Source organism: Pelodiscus sinensis, unplaced genomic scaffold (assembly GCF_049634645.1).
Source record: "Pelodiscus sinensis isolate JC-2024 unplaced genomic scaffold, ASM4963464v1 ctg134, whole genome shotgun sequence".
NCBI lineage: Eukaryota > Metazoa > Chordata > Testudines > Trionychidae > Pelodiscus > Pelodiscus sinensis.
In genome coordinates, this window is record NW_027465855.1 from 196292 (window position 1) to 206339 (window position 10048).

General features: G+C 51.3%; 1 long non-coding RNA gene across 6 annotated transcripts; it reads left to right on the top strand.

The window, feature by feature from the left end:
• Positions 1–1735: 1735 nt before the first annotated feature.
• On the top strand, positions 1736–9912 carry LOC112544230 (uncharacterized). 6 transcript variants are annotated; one of them, XR_012898967.1, is made up of 4 exons: positions 1742–4160; positions 4669–4774; positions 5348–7450; positions 7989–9912. It is a non-coding gene; the product is annotated as an uncharacterized LOC112544230 (long non-coding RNA). The 6 variants fall into 6 exon arrangements; XR_012898965.1 differs by having other exon boundaries at positions 1736–6489; positions 6738–7450; XR_012898968.1 differs by having other exon boundaries at positions 1740–3982; positions 4089–7450.
• The last annotated feature ends 136 nt before the right edge of the window (positions 9913–10048 follow it).

Here is a 10048-nt window from a genome sequence, read left to right on the forward strand (position 1 = left end):
AACCCCCCAGATGGCACTGGAGAGTAGTTATTTTGGAATAACAGCTGATCATACACACTAAAGCTATTTAAAAAGGACAATTTTGACGTTAGGGTATTTTCCCCTTACAAAGAAGAGCTATTTGAAATTAATTCAAAATAACAAATTTTGAAATAGGCATTATTTTGCATGAAATGAAGATTTATTATTCTAGAATAAGAAGCTTTTTATTTTGAAATAATTTCAAACTAAGGGGCTTGCTGTGTGAACACACCCCTTGCTATTTTGAAATAACACTGTAGTATACAGTGCCTCAAGAACACTGGGGATTCATTACTTTGAATTACTCTGGGGAGTAGTTATTTTGAAATAAGAGCAGCTGAGCATATACGCTAACACAATGGTCTCCAATCTTTTTACACCCAAGATCACTTTTTGTGTTTGAGTAAGCCAAGATCTACCACCCCTCCCCAAGATCCCACCCGTTCCTTGAGGCCCTGCAGTCTCTTTTCTCCTCGTCTCCATCATTTGCTGTGCCCAACTCTTACTCACTCTCACTGGGTTGAGACAGGTGGTGTGGGCTCTGGGGTGGGAATGAGAGATTTGGGTGTGGGAAGGGGTGAGAGGTGCAAGCTATGAAGGCAAAACTATGGGAGGGAATTTGGGTGCAGGAGGAGGTGGCGAAGAGGGGCGTGTGCGCTTTTTTTGGTAAATGTGTACAGCAAGGGTGTGACGGCACCCATCACAGTCCCCCAAGTAAGCAGGAAAATCAGCCACAGCCTTCCCTTGGCTGGTCAGAGCATGGAGGAGGGAGGCTCCTGCCTTCCCCTGGCCATCTGGAGCATGCTTACTTGGAGAATTATGGGGGGTGCTTTTGTGCATACACACCCCCTGCACACGGGCCCACTTAACCTCCTGCTCCCCTCCCCCCTGCGCACGGGCTCGCTTAACCTCCTGCTCCCCACCCCCCTGCGCACGGGCCCGCTTAACCTCCTGCTCCCCTCCCCCCTGCGCACGGGCCCGCTTAACCTCCTGCTCCCCTCCCCCCTGCGCACGGGCCCGCTTAACCTCCTGCTCCCCTCCCCCCTGCGCACGGGCCCGCTTAACCTCCTGCTCCCCTCCCCCCTGCGCACGGGCCCGCTTAACCTCCTGCTCCCCTCCCCCCTGCTCCCGGGCCCGCTTAACCTCCTGCTCCCCTCCCCCCTGCGCACGGGCCCGCTTAGCCTCCTGCTCCCCTCCCCCCTGCGCACGGGCCCGCTTAATCTCCTGCTCCCCTCCCCCCTGCGCACGGGCCCGCTTAACCTCCTGCTCCCCTCCCCCCTGCGCACGGGCCCGCTTAACCTCCTGCTCCCCTCCCCCCTGCGTACGGGCCCGCTTAACCTCCTGCTCCCCTCCCCCCTGCGCACGGGCCCGCTTAACCTCCTGCTCCCCTCCCCCCTGCGCACGGGCCCGCTTAACCTCCTGCTCCCCTCCCCCCTGCGCACGGGCCCGCTTAACCTCCTGCTCCCCTCCCCCCTGCGCACGGGCCCGCTTAACCTCCTGCTCCCCTCCCCCCTGCGCACGGGCCCGCTTAACCTCCTGCTCCCCTCCCCCCTGCGCACGGGCCCGCTTAACCTCCTGCTCCCCTCCCCCTCAGGTGCACCCCCCCCACGCACCTCGACCCAGCCCACTAATTAAGGCTGTATCAGCCACCCAGAAGAGTTCGTTGTTCTATGCTCTGCTGCTGGGGGCGGCTCCTTCCCCACCACAGGCGCAGGGTCCTGCCAGCGGGGCCGCAGTAGGAGGGGGTGGGGGGGTTAACCTTACAGAACCCCGCCCCCGCGTCACCCCTCCCCCTCCTGCCCATGGCCCCCAGCGAGTCCCAGGCTGCCGCTCCCTCCCCGGGCCCCCCGAACCCCGCCGGCCCTGAGCGCCCCCGCCCAGCTACAGCCCGAGCGACTGTCGGGAGGGCGGAGGGTGCCGCAGTGGCTGGTGGGAAATGTAGTGTGCCCTTGCCTACATCTCCCATCAGCCCTTGCAGGGCCCGCGGCCCAGAGAAGCGGTGGGCCCGGCGTTCCTGATTGGGCGAGGGGCCTTTGCCCAAAGCTTCCGTTCCAACAGCGACGGGCGGGGCGGAAACGGAAGTGGGTGAGCAAGGAAGTGACATCGGCCCGGCACAGCCGGGAGTTGTAGTTTCCACAGTGGCCTGTTCCGGTACGTAGAGAGCGGCTCCCTTGGGGTAGCGCGCTCTGATTGGCACGAGGGCAGGCACCAGCTGCCGGAAGTAGCACAGTCCTCCAGGGGCAGCTCCCTAACTCCGCCCCCGCAGGAACGGCCTGATTGGCAGGGGTAGGGAGCCGCTCCCGTGCCTTGTGCTGCTGCCGGAAGTGGCGCAGTCCTCTAGCTCCGCCCCCGCAGGAACGGCCTGATTGGCAGGGGTAGGGAGCCGCTCCCGTGCCTTGTGCTGCTGCCGGAAGTGGCGCAGTCCTCTAGCTCCGCCCCCGCAGGAACGGCCTGATTGGCAGGGGTAGGGAGCCGCGCCTGTGCCGCTGCCGGAAGTGACGCAGTCCCACGTTCCATGCAGTTCCTGGTGTGGAGCTGCTCCCTGTGCAAATGGGCCCCGGCCCCCCCGGAGCTGCTCGGTTTCGTCTCTGCGCCCTGCGCACGTGCGGTCCCGGGGCAGGGCCCCGGTACAAGGTCTCCCCGGGAGCCCTGTCCCCTCAGGCCGGCTCTGGGCCTGGTGGCTTTTAGGTTTTCTGCCCTCGCTGCGGGGGCGACGGCTCCAGGGGAGGGTGCTGGTGCCTGTCGGCTCTGGCGCCGGCCGCACGTTGCTTCCTACATTCTGCTGCATCCAGACTGGCAGGATTTTGCACAACATCGCGCCGCCTGTCTACCCTGGCCGCGAGTGTTTGCACAAGAGCACTGACTCTGTGATGTACAAAACCAGCGGTGCCTGTGTAAATACTGACGCTCCCGCTCAGGGGCGAGACCCCTTGCGCAAGAGGCCACTGTACACAGCAATGTTAATTTATTGCGCAAGAAAGCCCGATGGCTAAAATGGCCATCGGAGTTTTCTTGTGCAAGAGAGTGTCTACACTGGCATGGATGCTTTTGCACAAAAGCAAATCTTTTGCGCAAAGCCACATGCCAGTATAGATACTCTCTTGCGCAAATACTTTTAATGAAAATATTTTCTGTTAGAAGTATTTGTGCAAAATCATGCCAGTCTAGATGCAGCCTCTGTATATATCCCAGTACAGACACCCCCTTCAGCATTTCTAAAGTAGCTACTTTAGCATGCGCTAGCTATGCACACCCTCACAACTCCCCTTTCTGTGGGCAGCAGTTTCTTTTTAGGAACCTGAAATAGAGTAACTGTAGCCTCACCTGGTCATAAAGTTTGAGGCCTGTGGAGATTATTAGTTGTTAGAAGAACAGTTGATTAATATATCAGCATGAGTGGCACTTGCTGCAGCTAACACATAAATGAAGTGTATTGTTCATGAGTCTACATTTATAGCTTCCTTTGGCCTGCAAGGCATGTTGGGACATTGAGGGGTGGGGCTTATGGCAGGATTTAAGCTGGGCCTCCAGGCACAGAGACTCATTCAGCTTTTAGTTGCTGCAAAAAGATGCAGATAGGCACTTGTATGGTCATGGTGAGTATAGATATTGGGTAACAGTTGGGTTTATTTTTGGTTCATATACTATTCTTCTGTTCTCATTTTTGTAATGTACTTTAATTTCATTTTAGCTTGTTTGTAGTGTGTTTGATGCTTGTATTTTCTCTGGGGGATGTTATGGGGGGGTTGTCTCTGCTAAACACACATAATTTAGTATTGATAGTATGTCTACAGTGTCAGACTGCTGTAGAAGCATAGGAGGCTTATAGATGGGTTAGGTGGGGGCTAATGTGAGAGTACTGTAATGGCGGTTCTTTTGCTAACTTCAGCTATACATTTTGTTATCTCTTCTGTCATGTTCAGCTGTTTAAAGCCCTGTGAGTAGAAAACTAGTAAATCAGGTTTGTAGTGAAGCTTTCTTTGCACTTCCAAATACCTTCCAATTTTGTATGGACTAGTATTCTCATTTTAGAGAAGTATGAATATTTTCTGTGGCTTTTCTTGTAGCACCATACATCTGCAAGTCAGTGTGACATGGGAACAAAGCCCCGACTATAGAGGAGAACGAGATATTGATGGGTAATTATCAAAGTTAAGTATCTGCTGAAGGATTTTATGGTCAGAAGAGTTATTGAGGTCGTGGCTTCTTGTTTACACACAGAAGCTCTCTAAACTGCAACCATTGCTAATGGAATACAAAAGTGCAGGTGGGAGGCCATTGTACAGAGGGACCATGCATTTCCTGTGGAAGAAACATTATTGCTGTGACAGTGACCCATCTGTAGCTAAAGATGATCCAGTCTCAGTTTCCCATCTCTTACACTGCACTAGGATTGCATAATTGGTCATGGCTACTTCCTTCTTCCATTCTCTACCAGGTGTTGGTTTTCTGCAGCGCATGTGAGCATCTTAGTTAATGATGGGCTCCTGTGGCAGTGAGAGGGAGGACAACCAGGTGTATGTAGAAGCATAGCCATTTTCTGTATCAACAAGCATTTGGGGGAGTGGGGATGCAATAGCAGGGCGAGGGGACTCTACTTTGTAGCGGATGTTTCCAGATGCGGATGGCAGTTATCTCATTCCACAGAGGATCGTGACCATTTCTTTGTTCATCTCGGAAGATGCTGTCGTACGTTGCCGACAGAGCGACGGCAACATACAGGAGCGAAAGCCTGCAAATAAAGGGAAAGAAGGTTATGCCAAAGTTAAGTTTGTCTTTAAGAATCAGACAGCGAGAGGTGTTTATAAGATTGAGATTTCTTTACATGCAGAAGGCTGCTAAAGGGCACCTATTGGCAACATGGGCAGGAGGTCATTGTTGGGGGGGGGGGGGGGGAGGAATATGCACATCTTCCATACAAAGATGGCTTGACAGGAGAGCGGTCCACACATAACTAGAGATGCTCCATTCTCAGCTGTGCTGTTATACTGCACTGGGCTCACATGTCTGGTCACGGCTTTCTCCTTCTCTTGTCCTGTACTTGGTTGTGGTTTTTCTGAGGAGGATGTGAGCATCCTAGTTAATGAGGAGACCCTGTGGTAGCGGAAAAGGGGGAGGATTGCCAGTATGTAGAAGCATTAGTTATTTTCTGCATGGGTGAAAATATTTTTTTGTTTGGGAGGGCAGTCTGTGGGAGCGTAGTGCATAGCAGCTATTGCTTTTCTCAAGGAAGTAGCAGGTAGGCGAGGTCATATTTAAGGTTGGGAGCTTTGCGAGCAGTGTTTATAAATGGGATACCCAGTCAAGTTTTTGTTTGCATTGGCAGACACACACACGTCCAGTATGACGTCCGCCCCTTCCTCCGAGGGACGACTTCTGCATTCATCTGTCACAACGTCGTCCTCCATCGCTGAACGAGGGTCGTCGACGTAACGGAGCGATGGCCTGTAGACAAAAGAAAAGAAGACCTTGAGAGCAGGCGGGGTTGTCAAAGTTAAGTGTTTTCCCAAGAGCAACGGTACAGATGCTTCTGACTGTCCCGAAGTTCATTGTTTTAAGAACAGGAATCCTGTCACACCTGCCCATTTTCAAAAGGGTGTGGGGGAGAGGTCATTATACGGAGGATGTGTTTATTTCTCCTGAGAGAGGTTGATCGCCAGAAGAGCGAGCCACACAACTAGAGATGCTCCATTCTCTGCTGTCACGTTTTACACTGCAGTGGATTTGCATGACTGGTCACTGCTAGGTCTGTCTCTAGGTCTGTCTCTGGTTCTATACACGGTTGTAGTTTTCTGTGGAGATTGTGAGCATCGTAGTTAACGTGGGAAGGGCCACCCACTAAGTCAGTTGCATCTTTGTCGTAGGTATGAATGAGTCGAGGCTCTTTGGGCCATTGGATCGGTTATTTTAGCAAAGGGAGAGCAATAACATGGACTCTCCCATTTATGTGTCATGGGAGGATCAGAGAGCAGAGCTGAGGGAGCGAGCCACAGCGAATCAATCACATTGGGTCCATGTGGTTCCGGCAACGGCGATTTGGGCGGAAGCAGAGCAACTGGCAGCGATGTTGGCGTACATTGCCGACCAAGGGATGGTGACATACGGGAGCAAAAGCCTGCAGATGAAGGAAAAGAAGACCTTGAGAGTCGGAGGGGATGTCAAAGTTAAGTTTGTCTGTAAGAGTCAGTCTGTGTGAAGTCTTTATAAGATTGAGACTTCTTTTTTACAAGCAGGAGTCTGCTAAAGGGAGGCTATTGAGAAAGCGGGCAGGAGGTCATTGTCTGGGGAAATATGCACATCTTCTGTACAAAGATGGCTTGCCAGGAGAGTGATCCACCCCCAACTAGAGATGCTCCATTCTCAGCTGTGTCGTTACACTGAACTGGGCTCGCACGTCCTGTCACCACGATCTCCTTCTTGTGTCCTGTACTTGGTTGTGGTTTTCTGAGGAGGATGTGAGCATCCTAGGTAATGACGAGCCCCTGTGGTAACGGGGAAAGGGGGAGGATTGCCAGTGTATAGAATCATAGCTATTATTTTGCATGGGTGAAAATGTTTTTGTTTGGATGGGGTGGAGGGTGACCTCAGGGGAGCATAGTGTGTAGCAGCTGTTTCTCAAGGAAGTAGCAGGTAGGTGAGGTCATATTAAGGTCGGGAGCTTTGCGAGCAGTGTTTATAAATGGGATACCCAGTCAAGTTTTTGTTTGCATTTGCAGATGCGCACACGTCCGGTACAACGTCCACTCCTTCCTCCGAGGGACTGCTTCTGCATTCATCTGTCACAACGTCGTCCTACATCGCTGAACGAGGGTCGTCGATGTAACAGAGCGATGGCCTGTAGACAAAGGAAAAGAAGACCATGAGTGCAGGCAGGGTTGTCAAAGTTAAGTATTTTCCCAAGAGCAGGATGGTCAGAAGCACTTGTGCCAGTGAGGTTCATTGTTTAGGAACAAAAGTTCTGTTACATGTGCCTATTAAGAGGGCGGGGGGGGGGGTCATTATATGGAGGATGTGTGCATGACTCCCAAGAGTGATGCGCACGTCACTAGAGATGCTCATTTGTCAGCTGTCACCTTTTACACTGCACTGGGTTTGCATGACCGGTCACCACTATCTCTGTCTTTGGTTCTATATGCAGATGTGAGCATCCTAGTTAGCAAGAGGCCCCAGTGGGGTGGGAAATGTGGAGGCTAAGTGCAGGAAGTGAGTTGCATCTCTGCCATAGGTAGGAACGAGTCGGCTCTTTGGGGCATCAGATTGTTTGCTAAAATAACCTGAGTGATAATGTAGCATCGTCGCTTTTAGAAATGTGGCATTTGTTGACGTGCCAGAGGAGGATTTGAGGGAGCGAGGCACAGCAAGTCCATCCCATTTAGTCCACACGGTTTGCGGCAACGGCGGTGCAAGCGTAACCGGTGGTGTCCATCAGGTAAGTCTAAGTTAGAGCTTTGAGTCCAACCTTGATGGGTATGTGGCCTCTGCTGCATTAGGTGAGGCAGAATAACTGTGAAAGGGTCCTTGGCTAATGACGTACGTTAACTCGGATGCTGTTTTTCCGCACCTGTCATTTCCTCGAAGGCGGCGTGTTATCGAAGACAGTTGCCCCTCGTTGGGTCATTAGCATGGTCGTCATCACATGATTGAACATGTTGAGTTTTTTGTCCATCTCCCCCCCCCCCCCCCCCCCCCATGGATCATCGCAGACATGCAATATAGGAATGGAAATGCATTGGTATTATCGGAAGCATGGGAATAACAGCGAGGAGGGCCGTGTGGAATGTGTGCGAGGGAGGTGAAAGTTGCAATATTAGCATGGCGAGGGATCTTGTGATGTGTGGTTGCTGAAGTAGTTACATTTATGGAAATGGCATCTATTCTTCCCCCCCCTCCCCTCACCCTTAAGTAACTGGCTTACTAACTTTAGTGCATAGGCTACTTGTCACGTTAAGTTTTTGCTGTCGTCATAGGTTCTGGATGCAGAACTAATCTAATTTGGAAGAGCAGCAACAAAGTTGACGAGCTGGGGACTTTTTTTTTCCCCTCACAGAAGTGGATTCGATTTCACATTTGCAAGTTAAGTATGGCCATAGATGAGGGCGTTTGTTTTTGCTTGCCCTGCATTGCACTTGGGGAAACGCGGTTCACTGGGTGCATGTCACTGGGGAAATTCACATATACAACATAGCACATGGGCGTTTCGGAAGCAGAGGTTTGGATTTGTGCAGGCCTTAACTGAGCATTTTTTTTTATTTCCATAGGAAGCGTGCCATATCAGCACAAGCTGAAGATTTCTTCATGAGCGGAGAAGAGTTCTGCGTGACTTAGCCGGTTTTGAAGATGTAGAGTTTACATAGGGTTCAATTTAACACGTGCAAGTTAAGTATGGTCCTTGATCAGAGGCTGGATTTTTTGTTGTGCATGCTCTGTTTCACTTGAGCAATGTGGTTCACTGGGTGCATGTCACAGGGGAAATACTGCTGTGCTGTCCTGTAGTGTGTGTTGGAAGCTGAGGTAGTTTGCATTTGTTGCGTGGGCCTTAACCATGAGCATTCTTTTTTTTTTATTATTTCCATAGGGAGTGTTCCATGTCAGAGTGCTCTGAAGATTTCTCTGTGACCAGAGAAGAGTTTGGCTCGTCTCTGCCAGTTTGGAAGATGTAAAATTTGCATAGGATTTGCTTTCAGATTCTCTAGTTAAGTGTGGTCCTCTATCAGGGGTTTTGTTTTGGGCTTTTTGTATTTCACTTGAAAGGTTTCACCAGGTGCATGTCACTGGGGCAGTTTACCTGTGCTACTATGTATATGGCCCTTTTGGAAGCTGGGGCAGTTTGTGGTCTTGTTGTACAGGCCTTAACTGTGAATCGTTTTTCATTTCCATAGGAAGTGTTCTCAATCACTACCATATGAAGATTTCTACATGGCCGGAGAAGAATGTGGCATGTCCTTGCCAGTTTGGAAGGTGTAGAGTTTGCATAGGATTGGCTTTCAGATTTGCAAGTTAAGTACAGTTTCAATCAGGGGTTTTGTTTTTGCATTTTGCTTTGGAAACGTATTTCACTGGGTGCATGTCACGGGAAATTCACCTGCACTACATTGTATAAGCATGTTTTGGAAGCTGAGGCAGTTTGAGTTTGTTGTATGGGCTTTAACTGAGACAAAGTAGTTCTTTCTCTAGGAAGTCTTCCGCAGTGGTGCGATCTGAAGATTTCTATGTGTCCAGAGAAGAATTTGGCATGCCTTTGTTTGTTTGGAAGATGTAGAGTTTGTATTTCACGCTTTGATTTGCAGTGTCCTCTTGTCTTGATGGCTAGTACCAAAGTTCTGAGGTGGTATTGTTAATACTTTCACAGTCCCAATCAGTAGATACATCAAGTCAGCGCTGGCACACATTTGGACCAGGTGCACCAGTACATCTCAGTCCTGCAAGGGATGCAGGAGACATTTTAACCCGAGGATGCAGGCAGGGGGGCACAGTTGCTTGCTGGATGAGTTTGTGCAGCAGCGCACTGCTATTTGCACTGCTACTAGGGAGGCCATGGCGGCCTCTCCCCCCCCCCCCCCCCCCCCCCCCCCCCCCCGTGTCTGCTCCTGCTCAGCCTACCCCCCCCCCCCCCCGGCCGTCCCAGTCCCAGGTACAGCTGCACCTCCTACCCATCCCCCTACTCTCCTAGCCCCTATGTGCAGCAAGCTCTGAGCAGGCCTCTGCAGTCAAGGTGGCAGGGGCTCATCATCCAGGTGGCACCCTCAGCCCTGAACCTCCCTTCCCAGTTGACATCCCCCTTCCCATCTGTGAGAGTTGGTAAGGGAAGCACTTTGTTAAACTTATTTTTCTGAACAAAAGCTTTATAGTTTTGGAAAGAACAGTGAAATAAACTCAACTTGTTTTCAACAATACCTGTCTGTTCTTAGTGTGAATGTGTACAACTTGAATGTGGGATAAGGAGGGGCTTTGGGCGGGGGCGGAGGCTCTGGGGACATGGGGCAACCCCTACATTTGGAAGGCCCTGGGGAAACTCATTGGGCTCCTT